A 17489-nucleotide genomic window follows, 5' to 3' on the forward strand; every position below is an offset into this window, starting at 1 on the left:
GACCCACGTCTCCCAATTTACGACACGCAATTTGCAAAATCGCAAAAATAAATTCGCAAGGAAATGTTAGCAAAATCGCTATTAACGAGTCACAGATTACCACCAACTCAAAGCAGATGGTAACCAGGTGCACTGCATATATACAGCCCCAGAATGCATCAGTTTCAACACAATGGCGGCCCTCCATGTCATTGCAAGGCGGATGCGGATGCAAGCAGCAGCACAGAGGATGAGGAGGTGACAGGAAAGCATATACAGAGCGCGCATCACCCTTTTCCAAATCACAGAAGAAGAAAGACATGAGAGGTACAGGCTTCACCCCACTACCATCCTAGACCTCATATGTGACCTGCATCCACTCTGGAGCATCAGACACGCAGGGAGCACGCAATTCCAACACATGTGCAGGTCCTGTGTTCACTGCACCTACTTGCATCAGTTAGTTACCAGGGGGTTGATTGCTGTAGCTGGAGGGTTCTCACAAAGTTGCCTGTCACGCTTCTTCAACACCTTCCTGGATGCCGTGCTTCAAAGAATGCACCATCATATCCGGTTCCCCAGCACGTAAATGGAACTGCATAAGACCAAGATGGATTTCTATCAGATGGCCCAGTTCCCACATGTCATTGGGTGCATCAATGGGACACATATTGCTATCTGCCCCCCCCCCCCCCTCTGCTACTGAGTATGTATATCGGAACAGAAAATCATATCATTCAATCAACATTCAGGTCATTTGTGATGCGTCACACATCATAACTGATTTAGTAGCGAAATTCCCAGGAAGCACGCATGACTTCTACACCTTCAGGCACAGTGGAATCTATACAAGTCTGGCTGGGGGTATATTTGGAGAAGGATACCTGCTAGGTAAATGCATGTGACACACTGATGTATATCTTGGATGTATCTGTTGTTGCCTGTGATTGATGTTTCATCCTCTCCCACTTAGGTGACAGCGCATAAGCAGTGCGTGCATTCATACTCATCCCATTCCTCAACCCATCTACCCCAAGTGAGAGGAGGTACAATGCTGCCCATAAATCTACGCGGAATGTGGTGGAGCAGACATTTGGACTCCTGAAGAGCAGGTTCCGCTGCCTCCACAAAAGTGGAGGTGCACTGCAGTACCGCCCCGAGATATGCTGCAAAATCATAGCTACCCGTGCCATGCGACACAACCTGGCCACTAAGAAGGGAACCCCAGGAGAAATCACAGATTCAGACTCAGAGGAGGAGGAATGGCCACGGCCACTGCACAGCGCAGCAGGTGTTGTAGGAGCAGCAGATGGGAGACACAGACGTGCTGAGATCACACACAACTATTTCTAAGTAATTAATGACACAAAGCCGATACTGATATTTGTATAACAGTGGTTTATTGTCCTTACATCAGGCAATATGTATGCACACTGCCACACAATACTGGCCTCCGTGTGCCTTGGGTTGCCCATCATGGCATGTCCACACTGCATGCACATTATCAACCACTGTCATTGGGTCACATGGGTTACCTCACCCATCAGCAAATGTCAGCCACAGCATGGGCTTATTTCCTGCGGCCACGCCCAGCAATGCTTTGCTCGGTGTGCACACTTCCCTCCCGTGACGACTGTTCTGCTGCTGGCCCTTGCCTTGCACTACACCGTCTGGGCTCAGCGATGGGGGGAGTAATGCTGCTGCAGCTGGTGACCTCCTCACTGTCTCCGCCATCCCCAGACCCTGTGGCAGCAATGTTGGCTGTCTGGAGCAGTTCAACAGCAGAGGTGACCTGCACCAACCCCCTAGCAACATCCTGGCTGCAGTGGGCCATTTCCAACTGCATGGCCACTGTGCGTCTGCTCAGGACAGATGTGGCATTGCATAGGTGGTTGACCGCCTTTGTGTATCCCTCCATGCGCTGTTTTTCCCACCGCCTTGTGCCACGTTCACTGTCCAATTTGCTGCACAACTGCCGTACTGCCTCAGTCATGTCCCGCATGCCCTCAGCAACAGTGTTGTTCAGTCCATTGATGCCCTCCTTAATGTCCCTCATGTTCTTGTTAATGGACACCAGCTGCCGTTGCATTAATCGCATTGTCTTCCCTTGCAGCCGCTGCACCTTCACCATGGTGCCCTCAAGACCTGTGAAGACACTGGATTCCTCACCCTGCTCAGACAGACTGTGTGCCCTTGGTCTGCATCGGAGGCCACTGGTGTGGCTACGCTGCATGGTTGACTGTGGTTCGGGAGACTGTGCTGGCTCTTCGGGCATGGTCTGTGGAGCTCTCATGCTCTCCTTCTCTGCCCCCTCCATCTCCTGTAGTGTTTCCACTGTGTACCTCCTAGGTCTGGGTAGTGGTGTAGGAATGACATCTGTGGGTGTCTGGGACTCTTCCTCCTGAATATGTTGTTGCCCAAGTGCCGCATGTGTCTCCCTCTCTTCTGTCTGGGGCGCAGGTTCGCCTGTGGATAAAGAATGTCCATTTACTGACTTTTCTTGCAGCATTTGTGTTACATTAAATTACATGTGTTGCTATTCACACTAACAGTCCTCCGCTTGGTAATTGACTGATGTGAGGCCCCTGCAATTGTGTTCACATATCTCACTGATATGCTATATGGGTTTTAGGACTACATCTCCCATGATGCATTGCTGGTAGTTTGCAAAATATGGACTGGAGTAGAATTCTAACTTGCTCATGGGGGAATGGGGGGGAGGTTCAGGCCATGCTGTGCATGCATCTTACCTTGTCTGGTGTTGTCTCGGGCTGAGCTGTCCACGTCTCCTATGCCACTGATGGTCTCCGGCTGGAGGGTGGACTCCACCAAATCATCCAGGGGTGTGGCTGCAGGCGCTGTGGATGGTCCGCCGTCTTCTTTGCTTGTTTCAGCCTGTGAGCCACCCTCTCCTTCATCCTGGAGCGCAGGTCATGCCAGCGCTTCTTCAGCTCGTCGATGGAGCGCTGGGTGACACCAATGGCATTGATCTTGCCTCGTATTTCCAGCCAGATCTTTCTCTTCGGGATTCTGGGACATGCAGGGATTTCTTCCCAAATAACTGCTCATCTGTCTTCACCACCTCTTCCATGAGCACCTCCAACTCCTTTTTGCTAAACTTCTGCTTCCTTTTCCTTTCTGCAGGCTCCTTTCCCTTCTCCTGTGTGTCCATCCCGGGGTTTGGTGTCTGCCTGAACAGTCCTGTACCGCTCCTGGGTGTGTGCTTCTGCTCTCTTCCTCTCTGCGGCTCCTTTCCCTTCTCCTGTGTGTCCATCCCGGGGTTTGGTGTCTGCCTGAACAGTCCTGTACCACTCCTGGGTGTGTGCTTCTGCTCTCTTCCTCTCTGCGGCTCCTTTCCCTTCTCCTGTGTGTCCATCCCGGGGTTTGGTGTCTGCCTGAACAGTCCTGTACCACTCCTGGGTGTGTGCTTCTGCTCTCTTCCTCTCTGCGGCTCCTTTCCCTTCTCCTGTGTGTCCATCCCGGGGTTTGGTGTCTGCCTGAACAGTCCTGTACCGCTCCTGGGTGTGTGCTTCTGCTCTCTTCCTCTCTGCGGCTCCTTTCCCTTCTCCTGTGTGCCCATCCCGGGGTTTGGTGTCTGCCTGAACAGTCCTGTCCGCTCCTGGGTGTGTGCTTCTGCTCTCTGCCTCTCTGCGGCTCCTTTCCCTTCTCCTGTGTGTCCATCCCGGGGTTTGGTGTCTGCCTGAACACTCCTGTACCGCTCCTGGGTGTGTGCTTCTGCTCTCTTCCTCTCTGCGGCTCCTTTCCCTTCTCCTGTGTGTCCATCCCGGGGTTTGGTGTCTGCCTGAACAGTCCTGTGCAGCTCCTGGGTGTGTGCTTCTGCTCTCTTCCTCTCTGCGGCTCCTTTCCCTTCTCCTGTGTGTCCATCCCGGGGTTTGGTGTCTGCCTGAACAGTCCTGTACCGCTCCTGGGTGTGTGCTTCTGCTCTCTTCCTCTCTGCGGCTCCTTTCCCTTCTCCTGTGTGTCCATCCCGGGGTTTGGTGTCTGCCTGAACAGTCCTGTACCACTCCTGGGTGTGTGCTTCTGCTCTCTTCCTCTCTGCGGCTCCTTTCCCTTCTCCTGTGTGTCCATCCCGGGGTTTGGTGTCTGCCTGAACAGTCCTGTCCGCTCCTGGGTGTGTGCTTCTGCTCTCTGCCTCTCTGCGGCTCCTTTCCCTTCTCCTGTGTGTCCATCCCGGGGTTTGGTGTCTGCCTGAACAGTCCTGTCTGCTCCTGGGTGTGTGCTTCTGCTCTCTGCCTCTCTGCGGCTCCTTTCCCTTCTCCTGTGTGTGCATCCCGGGGTTTGGTGTCTGCCTGAACAGTCCTGTACCGCTCCCGGGTGTGTGCTTCTGCTCTCTGCCTCTCTGCGGCTCCTTTACCTTCTCCTGTGTGTGCATCCCGGGGTTTGGTGTCTGCCTGAACAGTCCTGCACCGCTCCTGGGCATGTGCTTCTGCTCTCTTCCTCTCTGCGGCTCCTTTCCCCTCTCCTGTGTGTCCATCCCGGGGTTTGGTGTCTGCCTGAACAGTCCTGTACCGCTCCTGGGTGTGTGCTTCTGCTCTCTTCCTCTCTGCGGCTCCTTTCCCTTCTCCTGTGTGTCCATCCCGGGGTTCGGTGTCTGCCTGAACAGTCCTGTGCAGCTCCTGGGTGTGTGCTTCTGCTCTCTGCCTCTCTGCGGCTCCTTTCCCTTCTCCTGTGTGTCCATCCCAGGGTTTGGTGTCTGCCTGAACAGTCCTGTACCACTCCTGGGTGTGTGCTTCTGCTCTCTTCCTCTCTGCGGCTCCTTTCCCTTCTCCTGTGTGTCCATCCCGGGGTTTGGTGTCTGCCTGAACAGTCCTGTACCGCTCCTGGGTGTGTGCTTCTGCTCTCTGCCTCTCTGCGGCTCCTTTCCCTTCTCCTGTGTGTCCATCCCGGGGTTTGGTGTCTGCCTGAACAGTCCTGTACCGCTCCTGGGTGTGTGCTTCTGCTCTCTTCCTCTCTGCGGCTCCTTTCCCTTCTCCTGTGTGTCCATCCCGGGGTTTGGTGTCTGCCAGAACAGTCCTGTACCGCTCCCGGGTGTGTGCTTCTGCTCTCTGCGGCTCCTTTCCCTTCTCCTGTGTGTCCATCCCGGGGTTTGGCGTCTGCCTGAACAGTCCTGTCCACTCCTGGGTGTGTGCTTCTGCTCTCTTCCTCTCTGCGGCTCCTTTCCCTTCTCCTGTGTGTCCATCCCGGGGTTTGGTGTCTGCCAGAACAGTCCTGCACCGCTCCTGGGCGTGTGCTTCTGCTCTCTTCCTCTCTGCGGCTCCTTTCCCTTCTCCTGTGTGTCCATCCCGGGGTTTGGTGTCTGCCTGAACAGTCCTGTACCGCTCCTGGGTGTGTGCTTCTGCTCTCTGCCTCTCTGCGGCTCCTTTCCCTTCTCCTGTGTGTCCATCCCGGGGTTTGGTGTCTGCCTGAACAGTCCTGTACCACTCCTGGGTGTGTGCTTCTGCTCTCTTCCTCTCTGCGGCTCCTTTCCCTTCTCCTGTGTGTCCATCCCGGGGTTTGGTGTCTGCCTGAACAGTCCTGTGCAGCTCCTGGGTGTGTGCTTCTGCTCTCTGCCTCTCTGCGGCTCCTTTCCCTTCTCCTGTGTGTCCATCCCGGGGTTTGGTGTCTGCCTGAACAGTCCTGTACCACTCCTGGGTGTGTGCTTCTGCTCTCTTCCTCTCTGCGGCTCCTTTCCCTTCTCCTGTGTGTCCATCCCGGGGTTTGGTGTCTGCCTGAACAGTCCTGTGCCGCTCCTGGGTGTGTGCTTCTGCTCTCTGCCTCTCTGCGGCTCCTTTCCCTTCTCCTGTGTGTCCATCCCGGGGTTTGGTGTCTGCCTGAACAGTCCTGTACCGCTCCTGGGTGTGTGCTTCTGCTCTCTTCCTCTCTGCGGCTCCTTTCCCTTCTCCTGTGTGTCCATCCCAGGGTTTGGCGTCTGCCTGAACAGTCCTGTCCGCTCCTGGGTGTGTGCTTCTGCTCTCTTCCTCTCTGCGGCTCCTTTCCCTTCTCCTGTGTGTCCATCCCGGGGTTTGGTGTCTGCCTGAACAGTCCTGTACCGCTCCTGGGTGTGTGCTTCTGCTCTCTGCCTCTCTGCGGTTCCTTTCCCTTCTCCTGTGTGTCCATCCCGGGGTTTGGTGTCTGCCTGAACAGTCCTGTCCGCTCCTGGGTGTGTGCTTCTGCTCTCTGCCTCTCTGCGGCTCCTTTCCCTTCTCCTGTGTGTCCATCCCGGGGTTTGGTGTCTGCCTGAACAGTCCTGTCCGCTCCTGGGTGTGTGCTTCTGCTCTCTGCCTCTCTGCGGCTCCTTTCCCTTCTCCTGTGTGTCCATCCCGGGGTTTGGCGTCTGCCTGAACAGTCCTGTGCAGCTCCCGGGTGTGTGCTTCTGCTCTCTTCCTCTCTGCGGCTCCTTTCCCTTCTCCTGTGTGTCCATACCGGGGTTTGGTGTCTGCCTGAACAGTCCTGTACCGCTCCCGGGTGTGTGCTTCTGCTCTCTTCCTCTCTGCGGCTCCTTTCCCTTCTTCTGTGTGTCCATCCCGGGGTTTGGTGTCTGCCTGAACAGTCCTGTCCGCTCCTGGGTGTGTGCTTCTGCTCTCTTCCTCTCTGCGGCTCCTTTCCCTTCTCCTGTGTGTCCATCCCGGGGTTTGGTGTCTGCCTGAACAGTCCTGTACCGCTCCTGGGTGTGTGCTTCTGCTCTCTTCGGCTCCTTTCCCTTCTCCTGTGTGTCCATCCCGGGGTTTGGTGTCTGCCTGAACAGTCCTGTCCGCTCCTGGGTGTGTGCTTCTGCTCTCTGCCTCTCTGCGGCTCCTTTCCATTCTCCTGTGTGTCCATCCCGGGTTTGGTGTCTGCCTGAACAGTCCTGTACCGCTCCTGGGTGTGTGCTTCTGCTCTCTTCCTCTCTGCGGCTCCTTTCCCTTCTCCTGTGTGTCCATCCCGGGGTTTGGTGTCTGCCTGAACAGTCCTGTACCGCTCCTGGGTGTGTGCTTCTGCTCTCTTCCTCTCTGCGGCTCCTTTCCCTTCTCCTGTGTGTCCATCCCGGGGTTTGGTGTCTGCCTGAACAGTCCTGTACCGCTCCTGGGTGTGTGCTTCTGCTCTCTGCCTCTCTGCGGCTCCTTTCCCTTCTCCTGTGTGTCCATCCCGGGGTTTGGTGTCTGCCTGAACAGTCCTGTACCGCTCCTGGGTGTGTGCTTCTGCTCTCTTCCTCTCTGCGGCTCCTTTCCCTTCTCCTGTGTGTCCATCCCGGGGTTTGGTGTCTGCCTGAACAGTCCTGTACCGCTCCTGGGTGTGTGCTTCTGCTCTCTGCCTCTCTGCGGCTCCTTTCCCTTCTCCTGTGTGTCCATCCTGGGGTTTGGTGTCTGCCTGAACAGTCCTGTGCCGCTCCCGGGTGTGTGCTTCTGCTCTCTGCCTCTCTGCGGCTCCTTTCCCTTCTCCTGTGTGTCCATCCCGGGGTTCGGTGTCTGCCTGAACAGTTCTGTGCCACTCCTGGGTGTGTGCTTCTGCTCTCTTCCTCTCTGCGGCTCCTTTCCCTTCTCCTGTGTGTCCCTCCCGGGGTTTGGTGTCTGCCTGAACAGTCCTGTACCGCTCCTGGGTGTGTGCTTCTGCTCTCTTCCTCTCTGCGGCTCCTTTTCCTTCTCCTGTGTGTCCATCCCGGGGTTTGGTGTCTGCCTGAACAGTCCTGTCCGCTCCTGGGTGTGTGCTTCTGCTCTCTGCCTCTCTGCGGCTCCTTTCCCTTCTCCTGTGTGTCCATCCCGGGGTTTGGTGTCTGCCTGAACAGTCCTGTACCACTCCTGGGTGTGTGCTTCTGCTCTCTTCCTCTCTGCGGCTCCTTTCCCTTCTCCTGTGTGTCCATCCCGGGGTTTGGTGTCTGCCTGAACAGTCCTGTACCGCTCCTGGGAGTGTGCTTCTGCTCTCTGCCTCTCTGCGGCTCCTTTCCCTTCTCCTGTGTGTCCATCCCTGGGTTTGGTGTCTGCCTGAACAGTCCTGTACCGCTCCTGGGTGTGTGCTGCTGCTCTCTCCCTCTCTGCGGCTCCTTTCCCTTCTCCTGTGTGTCCATCCCGGGGTTTGGTGTCTGCCTGAACAGTCCTGTACCACTCCTGGGTGTGTGCTTCTGCTCTCTTCCTCGCTGCGGTTCCTTTCCCTTCTCCTGTGTGTCCATCCCGGGGTTTGGTGTCTGCCTGAACAGTCCTGTACCGCTCCTGGGTGTGTGCTTCTGCTCTCTTCCTCTCTGCAGGCTCCTTACCCTTCTCCTGTGTGTCCATCCCGGGGTTTGGTGTCTGCCTGAACAGTCCTGTACCGCTCCTGGGTGTGTGCTTCTGCTCTCTTCCTCTCTGCGGCTCCTTTCCCTTCTCCTGTGTGTTCATCCTGGGGTGTGATGTCTGCCTGAACAGTCCTGTACCGCTCCTGGGTGTGTGCTTCTGCTCTCTTCCTCTCTGCGGCTCCTTTCCCTTCTCCTGTGTGTCCATCCCGGGGTTGGGTGTCTGCCTGAACAGTCCTGTACCGCTCCCGGGTGTGTGCTGCTGCTCTCTCCCTCTCTGCGGCTCCTTTCCCTTCTCCTGTGTGTCCATCCCGGGGTTCGGTGTCTGCCTGAACAGTCCTGTGCCGCTCCTGGGTGTGTGCTTCTGCTCTCTTCCTCTCTGCGGCTCCATTCCCTTCTCCTGTGTGTCCATCCCGGGTTTGGTGTCTGCCTGAACAGTCCTGTACCGCTCCCGGGTGTGTGCTTCTGCTCTCTGCCTCTCTGCGGCTCCTTTCCCTTCTCCTGTGTGTCCATCCCGGGGTTTGGTGTCTGCCTGAACAGTCCTGTACCGCTCCCGGGTGTGTGCTTCTGCTCTCTTCCTCTCTGCGGCTCCTTTCCCTTCTCCTGTGTGTCCATCCCGGGGTTTGGTGTCTGCCTGAACAGTCCTGTCCGCTCCTGGGTGTGTGCTTCTGCTCTCTTCCTCTCTGCGGCTCCTTTCCCTTCTCCTGTGTGTCCATCCCGGGGTTTGGTGTCTGCCTGAACAGTCCTGTCGGCTCCTGGGTGTGTGCTTCTGCTCTCTGCCTCTCTGCGGCTCCTTTCCCTTCTCCTGTGTGTCCATCCCGGGTTTGGTGTCTGCCTGAACAGTCCTGTACCGCTCCTGGGTGTGTGCTTCTGCTCTCTTCCTCTCTGCGGCTCCTTTCCCTTCTCCTGTGTGTCCATCCCGGGGTTTGGTGTCTGCCTGAACAGTCCTGTACCGCTCCTGGGTGTGTGCTTCTGCTCTCTGCCTCTCTGCGGCTCCTTTCCCTTCTCCTGTGTGTCCATCCCGGGGTTTGGTGTCTGCCTGAACAGTCCTGTACCGCTCCTGGGTGTGTGCTTCTGCTCTCTTCCTCTCTGCGGCTCCTTTCCCTTCTCCTGTGTGTCCATCCCGGGGTTTGGTGACTGCCTGAACAGTCCTGTACCGCTCCTGGGTGTGTGCTTCTGCTCTCTGCCTCTCTGCGGCTCCTTTCCCTTCTCCTGTGTGTCCATCCCGGGGTTTGGTGTCTGCCTGAACAGTCCTGTACCGCTCCTGGGTGTGTGCTTCTGCTCTCTTCCTCTCTGCGGCTCCTTTCCCTTCTCCTGTGTGTCCATCCCGGGGTTTGGTGTCTGCCTGAACAGTCCTGTACCGCTCCTGGGTGTGTGCTTCTGCTCTCTGCCTCTCTGCGGCTCCTTTCCCTTCTCCTGTGTGTCCATCCTGGGGTTTGGTGTCTGCCTGAACAGTCCTGTACCGCTCCCGGGTGTGTGCTTCTGCTCTCTGCCTCTCTGCGGCTCCTTTCCCTTCTCCTGTGTGTCCATCCTGGGGTTCGGTGTCTGCCTGAACAGTCCTGTGCCGCTCCTGGGTGTGTGCTTCTGCTCTCTTCCTCTCTGCGGCTCCTTTCCCTTCTCCTGTGTGTCCATCCCGGGGTTTGGTGTCTGCCTGAACAGTCCTGTACCGCTCCTGGGTGTGTGCTTCTGCTCTCTTCCTCTCTGCGGCTCCTTTCCCTTCTCCTGTGTGTGCATCCCGGGGTTTGGTGTCTGCCTGAACAGTCCTGTACCGCTCCTGGGTGTGTGCTTCTGCTCTCTTCCTCTCTGCGGCTCCTTTCCCTTCTCCTGTGTGTCCATCCCGGGGTTTGGTGTCTGCCTGAACAGTCCTGTCCGCTCCTGGGTGTGTGCTTCTGCTCTCTGCCTCTCTGCGGCTCCTTTCCCTTCTCCTGTGTGTCCATCCCGGGGTTTGGTGTCTGCCTGAACAGTCCTGTACCACTCCTGGGTGTGTGCTTCTGCTCTCTTCCTCTCTGCGGCTCCTTTCCCTTCTCCTGTGTGTCCATCCCGGGGTTTGGTGTCTGCCTGAACAGTCCTGTACCGCTCCTGGGAGTGTGTTTCTGCTCTCTGCCTCTCTGCGGCTCCTTTCCCTTCTCCTGTGTGTCCATCCCTGGGTTTGGTGTCTGCCTGAACAGTCCTGTACCGCTCCTGGGTGTGTGCTTCTGCTCTCTTCCTCGCTGCGGCTCCTTTCCCTTCTCCTGTGTGTCCATCCCGGGGTTTGGTGTCTGCCTGAACAGTCCTGTACCGCTCCTGGGTGTGTGCTTCTGCTCTCTGCCTCTCTGCGGCTCCTTTCCCTTCTCCTGTGTGTCTATCCCGGGGTTTGGTGTCTGCCTGAACAGTCCTGTACCGCTCCTGGGTGTGTGCTTCTGCTCTCTTCCTCTCTGCGGCTCCTTTCCCTTCTCCTGTGTGTCCATCCCGGGGTTCGGTGTCTGCCTGAACACTCCTGTGCAGCTCCTGGGTGTGTGCTTCTGCTCTCTGCGGCTCCTTTCCCTTCTCCTGTGTGTCCATCCCGGGGTTTGGTGCCTGCCTGAACACTCCTGTACCGCTGCCGGGTGTGTGCTTCTGCTCTCTTCCTCTCTGCAGGCTCCTTACCCTTCTCCTGTGTGTCCATCCCGGGGTTTGGTGTCTGCCTGAACAGTCCTGTACCGCTCCTGGGTGTGTGCTTCTGCTCTCTTCCTCTCTGCGGCTCCTTTCCCTTCTCCTGTGTGTTCATCCTGGGGTGTGATGTCTGCCTGAACAGTCCTGTACCGCTCCTGGGTGTGTGCTTCTGCTCTCTTCCTCTCTGCGGCTCCTTTCCCTTCTCCTGTGTGTCCATCCCGGGGTTCGGTGTCTGCCTGAACAGTCCTGTGCCGCTCCTGGGTGTGTGCTTCTGCTCTCTTCCTCTCTGCGGCTCCTTTCCCTTCTCCTGTGTGTCCATCCCAGGGTTTGGTGTCTGCCTGAACAGTCCTGTACCGCTCCTGGGTGTGTGCTTCTGCTCTCTTCCTCTCTGCGGCTCCTTTCCCTTCTCCTGTGTCCATCCCGGGGTTCGGTGTCTGCCTGAACAGTCCTGTGCCGCTCCTGGGTGTGTGCTTCTGCTCTCTTCCTCTCTGCGGCTCCTTTCCCTTCTCCTGTGTGTCCATCCCAGGGTTTGGTGTCTGCCTGAACGGTCCTGTACCGCTCCTGGGTGTGTGCTTCTGCTCTCTTCCTCTCTGCGGCTCCTTTCCGTTCTCCTGTGTGTCCATCCCGGGGTTTGGTGTCTGCCTGAACAGTCCTGTCCGCTCCTGGGTGTGTGCTTCTGCTCTCTGCGGCTCCTTTCCCTTCTCCTGTGTGTCCATCCCGGGTTTGGTGTCTGCCTGAACAGTCCTGTACCGCTCCCGGGTGTGTGCTTCTGCTCTCTGCCTCTCTGCGGCTCCTTTCCCTTCTCCTGTGTGTCCATCCCGGGGTTTGGTGTCTGCCTGAACAGTCCTGTCCGCTCCTGGGTGTGTGCTTCTGCTCTCTGCCTCTCTGCGGCTCCTTTCCCTTCTCCTGTGTGTCCATCCCGGGGTTTGGTGTCTGCCTGAACAGTCCTGTGCAGCTCCCGGGTGTGTGCTTCTGCTCTCTTCCTCTCTGCGGCTCCTTTCGCTTCTCCTGTGCGTCCATCCCGGGGTTTGGTGTCTGCCTGAACAGTCCTGTACCACTCCTGGGTGTGTGCTGCTGCTCTCTCCCTCTCTGCGGCTCCTTTCCCTTCTCCTGTGTGTCCATCCCGGGGTTTGGTGTCTGCCTGAACAGTCCTGTGCAGCTCCTGGGTGTGTGCTTCTGCTCTCTGCCTCTCTGCGGCTCCTTTCCCTTCTCCTGTGTGTCCATCCCGGGGTTTGGTGTCTGCCTGAACAGTCCTGTACCGCTCCTGGGTGTGTGCTTCTGCTCTCTTCCTCTCTGCGGCTCCTTTCCCTTCTCCTGTGTGTCCATCCCGGGGTTTGGTGTCTGCCTGAAGAGTCCTGTCCGCTCCTGGGTGTGTGCTTCTGCTCTCTGCCTCTCTGCGGCTCCTTTCCCTTCTCCTGTGTGTCCATCCCGGGGTTTGGTGTCTGCCTGAACAGTCCTGTACCGCTCCTGGGTGTGTGCTTCTGCTCTCTGCCTCTCTGCGGCTCCTTTCCCTTCTCCTGTGTGTCCATCCCGGGGTTTGGTGTCTGCCTGAACAGTCCTGTACCACTCCTGGGTGTGTGCTTCTGCTCTCTTCCTCTCTGCGGCTCCTTTCCCTTCTCCTGTGTGTCCATCCCGGGGTTTGGTGTCTGCCTGAACAGTCCTGTACCGCTCCCGGGTGTGTGCTTCTGCTCTCTGCCTCTCTGCGGCTCCTTTCCCTTCTCCTGTGTGTGCATCCCGGGGTTTGGTGTCTGCCTGAACAGTCCTGCACCGCTCCTGGGCGTGTGCTTCTGCTCTCTTCCTCTCTGCGGCTCCTTTCCCTTCTCCTGTGTGTCCATCCCGGGGTTCGGTGTCTGCCTGAACTGTCCTGTACCGCTCCCGGGTGTGTGCTTCTGCTCTCTGCCTCTCTGCGGCTCCTTTCCCTTCTCCTGTGTGTCCATCCCGGGGTTTGGTGTCTGCCTGAACAGTCCTCTAGCGCTCCCGGGTGTGTGCTTCTGCTCTCTTCCTCTCTGCGGCTCCTTTCCCTTCTCCTGTGTGTCCCTCCCGGGGTTTGGTGTCTGCCTGAACAGTCCTGTACCGCTCCTGGGTGTGTGCTTCTGCTCTCTGCCTCTCTGCGGCTCCTTTCCCTTCTCCTGTGTGTCCATCCCGGGGTTTGGTGTCTGCCTGAACAGTCCTGTCCACTCCTGGGTGTGTGCTTCTGCTCTCTGCCTCTCTGCGGCTCCTTTCCCTTCTCCTGTGTGTCCATCCCGGGGTTTGGTGTCTGCCTGAACAGTCCTGTACCGCTCCCGGGTGTGTGCTTCTGCTCTCTTCCTCTCTGCGGCTCCTTTCCCTTCTCCTGTGCGTCCATCCCGGGGTTTGGTGTCTGCCTGAACAGTCCTGTACCACTCCTGGGTGTGTGCTGCTGCTCTCTCCCTCTCTGCGGCTCCTTTCCCTTCTCCTGTGTGTCCATCCCGGGGTTTGGTGTCTGCCTGAACAGTCCTGTGCAGCTCCTGGGTGTGTGCTTCTGCTCTCTGCCTCTCTGCGGCTCCTTTCCCTTCTCCTGTGTGTCCATCCCGGGGTTTGGTGTCTGCCTGAACAGTCCTGTACCGCTCCTGGGTGTGTGCTTCTGCTCTCTTCCTCTCTGCGGCTCCTTTCCCTTCTCCTGTGTGTCCATCCCGGGGTTTGGTGTCTGCCTGAAGAGTCCTGTCCGCTCCTGGGTGTGTGCTTCTGCTCTCTGCCTCTCTGCGGCTCCTTTCCCTTCTCCTGTGTGTCCATCCCGGGGTTTGGTGGCTGCCTGAACAGTCCTGTACCGCTCCTGGGTGTGTGCTTCTGCTCTCTGCCTCTCTGCGGCTCCTTTCCCTTCTCCTGTGTGTCCATCCCGGGGTTTGGTGTCTGCCTGAACAGTCCTGTACCACTCCTGGGTGTGTGCTTCTGCTCTCTTCCTCTCTGCGGCTCCTTTCCCTTCTCCTGTGTGTCCATCCCGGGGTTCGGTGTCTGCCTGAACAGTCCTGTGCCGCTCCTGGGTGTGTGCTTCTGCTCTCTTCCTCTCTGCGGCTCCTTTCCCTTCTCCTGTGTGTCCATCCCAGGGTTTGGTGTCTGCCTGAACAGTCCTGTACCGCTCCTGGGTGTGTGCTTCTGCTCTCTTCCTCTCTGCGGCTCCTTTCCCTTCTCCTGTGTCCATCCCGGGGTTCGGTGTCTGCCTGAACAGTCCTGTGCCGCTCCTGGGTGTGTGCTTCTGCTCTCTTCCTCTCTGCGGCTCCTTTCCCTTCTCCTGTGTGTCCATCCCAGGGTTTGGTGTCTGCCTGAACGGTCCTGTACCGCTCCTGGGTGTGTGCTTCTGCTCTCTTCCTCTCTGCGGCTCCTTTCCGTTCTCCTGTGTGTCCATCCCGGGGTTTGGTGTCTGCCTGAACAGTCCTGTCCGCTCCTGGGTGTGTGCTTCTGCTCTCTGCGGCTCCTTTCCCTTCTCCTGTGTGTCCATCCCGGGTTTGGTGTCTGCCTGAACAGTCCTGTACCGCTCCCGGGTGTGTGCTTCTGCTCTCTGCCTCTCTGCGGCTCCTTTCCCTTCTCCTGTGTGTCCATCCCGGGGTTTGGTGTCTGCCTGAACAGTCCTGTCCGCTCCTGGGTGTGTGCTTCTGCTCTCTGCCTCTCTGCGGCTCCTTTCCCTTCTCCTGTGTGTCCATCCCGGGGTTTGGTGTCTGCCTGAACAGTCCTGTGCAGCTCCCGGGTGTGTGCTTCTGCTCTCTTCCTCTCTGCGGCTCCTTTCCCTTCTCCTGTGCGTCCATCCCGGGGTTTGGTGTCTGCCTGAACAGTCCTGTACCACTCCTGGGTGTGTGCTGCTGCTCTCTCCCTCTCTGCGGCTCCTTTCCCTTCTCCTGTGTGTCCATCCCGGGGTTTGGTGTCTGCCTGAACAGTCCTGTGCAGCTCCTGGGTGTGTGCTTCTGCTCTCTGCCTCTCTGCGGCTCCTTTCCCTTCTCCTGTGTGTCCATCCCGGGGTTTGGTGTCTGCCTGAACAGTCCTGTACCGCTCCTGGGTGTGTGCTTCTGCTCTCTTCCTCTCTGCGGCTCCTTTCCCTTCTCCTGTGTGTCCATCCCGGGGTTTGGTGTCTGCCTGAAGAGTCCTGTCCGCTCCTGGGTGTGTGCTTCTGCTCTCTGCCTCTCTGCGGCTCCTTTCCCTTCTCCTGTGTGTCCATCCCGGGGTTTGGTGTCTGCCTGAACAGTCCTGTACCGCTCCTGGGTGTGTGCTTCTGCTCTCTGCCTCTCTGCGGCTCCTTTCCCTTCTCCTGTGTGTCCATCCCGGGGTTTGGTGTCTGCCTGAACAGTCCTGTACCACTCCTGGGTGTGTGCTTCTGCTCTCTTCCTCTCTGCGGCTCCTTTCCCTTCTCCTGTGTGTCCATCCCGGGGTTTGGTGTCTGCCTGAACAGTCCTGTACCGCTCCCGGGTGTGTGCTTCTGCTCTCTGCCTCTCTGCGGCTCCTTTCCCTTCTCCTGTGTGTGCATCCCGGGGTTTGGTGTCTGCCTGAACAGTCCTGCACCGCTCCTGGGCGTGTGCTTCTGCTCTCTTCCTCTCTGCGGCTCCTTTCCCTTCTCCTGTGTGTCCATCCCGGGGTTCGGTGTCTGCCTGAACTGTCCTGTACCGCTCCCGGGTGTGTGCTTCTGCTCTCTGCCTCTCTGCGGCTCCTTTCCCTTCTCCTGTGTGTCCATCCCGGGGTTTGGTGTCTGCCTGAACAGTCCTCTAGCGCTCCCGGGTGTGTGCTTCTGCTCTCTTCCTCTCTGCGGCTCCTTTCCCTTCTCCTGTGTGTCCCTCCCGGGGTTTGGTGTCTGCCTGAACAGTCCTGTACCGCTCCTAGGTGTGTGCTTCTGCTCTCTGCCTCTCTGCGGGACCTTTCCCTTCTCCTGTGTGTCCATCCCGGGGTTTGGTGTCTGCCTGAACAGTCCTGTCCACTCCTGGGTGTGTGCTTCTGCTCTCTGCCTCTCTGCGGCTCCTTTCCCTTCTCCTGTGTGTCCATCCCGGGGTTTGGTGTCTGCCTGAACAGTCCTGTGCAGCTCCCGGGTGTGTGCTTCTGCTCTCTTCCTCTCTGCGGCTCCTTTCCCTTCTCCTGTGCGTCCATCCCGGGGTTTGGTGTCTGCCTGAACAGTCCTGTACCACTCCTGGGTGTGTGCTGCTGCTCTCTCCCTCTCTGCGGCTCCTTTCCCTTCTCCTGTGTGTCCATCCCGGGGTTTGGTGTCTGCCTGAACAGTCCTGTGCAGCTCCTGGGTGTGTGCTTCTGCTCTCTGCCTCTCTGCGGCTCCTTTCCCTTCTCCTGTGTGTCCATCCCGGGGTTTGGTGTCTGCCTGAACAGTCCTGTACCGCTCCTGGGTGTGTGCTTCTGCTCTCTTCCTCTCTGCGGCTCCTTTCCCTTCTCCTGTGTGTCCATCCCGGGGTTTGGTGTCTGCCTGAACAGTCCTGTACCGCTCCTGGGTGTGTGCTTCTGCTCTCTGCCTCTCTGCGGCTCCTTTCCCTTCTCCTGTGTGTCCATCCCGGGGTTTGGTGTCTGCCTGAACAGTCCTGTACCACTCCTGGGTGTGTGCTTCTGCTCTCTTCCTCTCTGCGGCTCCTTTCCCTTCTCCTGTGTGTCCATCCCGGGGTTTGGTGTCTGCCTGAACAGTCCTGTACCGCTCCCGGGTGTGTGCTTCTGCTCTCTGCCTCTCTGCGGCTCCTTTCCCTTCTCCTGTGTGTGCATCCCGGGGTTTGGTGTCTGCCTGAACAGTCCTGCACCGCTCCCGGGCGTGTGCTTCTGCTCTCTGCCTCTCTGCGGCTCCTTTCCCTTCTCCTGTGTGTCCATCCCGGGGTTTGGTGTCTGCCTGAACAGTCCTGCACCGCTCCTGGGCGTGTGCTTCTGCTCTCTGCCTCTCTGCGGCTCCTTTCCCTTCTCCTGTGTGTCCATCCCGGGGTTTGGTGTCTGCCTGAACAGTCCTGCACCGCTCCTGGGCGTGTGCTTCTGCTCTCTGCCTCTCTGCGGCTCCTTTCCCTTCTCCTGTGTGTCCATCCTGGGGTTTGGTGTCTGCCTGAACAGTCCTGTACCGCTCCTGGGTGTGTGCTTCTGCTCTCTTCCTCTCTGCGGCTCCTTTCCCTTCTCCTGTGTGTCCATCCCGGGGTTTGGTGTCTGCCTGAACAGTCCTGTACCGCTCCTGGGTGTGTGCTTCTGCTCTCTGCCTCTCTGCGGCTCCTTTCCCTTCTCCTGTGTGTCCATCCCGGGGTTTGGTGTCTGCCTGAACAGTCCTGTACCGCTCCCGGGTGTGTGCTTCTGCTCTCTTCCTCTCTGCGGCTCCTTTCCCTTCTCCTGTGTGTGCATCCCGGGGTTTGGTGTCTGCCTGAACAGTCCTGCACCGCTCCTGGGCGTGTGCTTCTGCTCTCTTCCTCTCTGCGGCTCCTTTCCCTTCTCCTGTGTGTCCATCCCGGGGTTTGGTGTCTGCCTGAACAGTCCTGTACCGCTCCTGGGTGTGTGCTTCTGCTCTCTTCCTCTCTGCGGCTCCTTTCCCTTCTCCTGTGTGTCCATCCCGGGGTTTGGTGTCTGCCTGAACAGTCCTGTACCGCTCCTGGGTGTGTGCTTCTGCTCTCTTCCTCTCTGCGGCTCCTTTCCGTTCTCCTGTGTGTCCATCCCGGGGTTTGGTGTCTGCCTGAAC

This window comes from Triturus cristatus, chromosome 9, assembly GCF_964204655.1.
Source record: "Triturus cristatus chromosome 9, aTriCri1.1, whole genome shotgun sequence".
In the NCBI taxonomy this organism is placed as follows: Eukaryota; Metazoa; Chordata; class Amphibia; order Caudata; family Salamandridae; genus Triturus; species Triturus cristatus.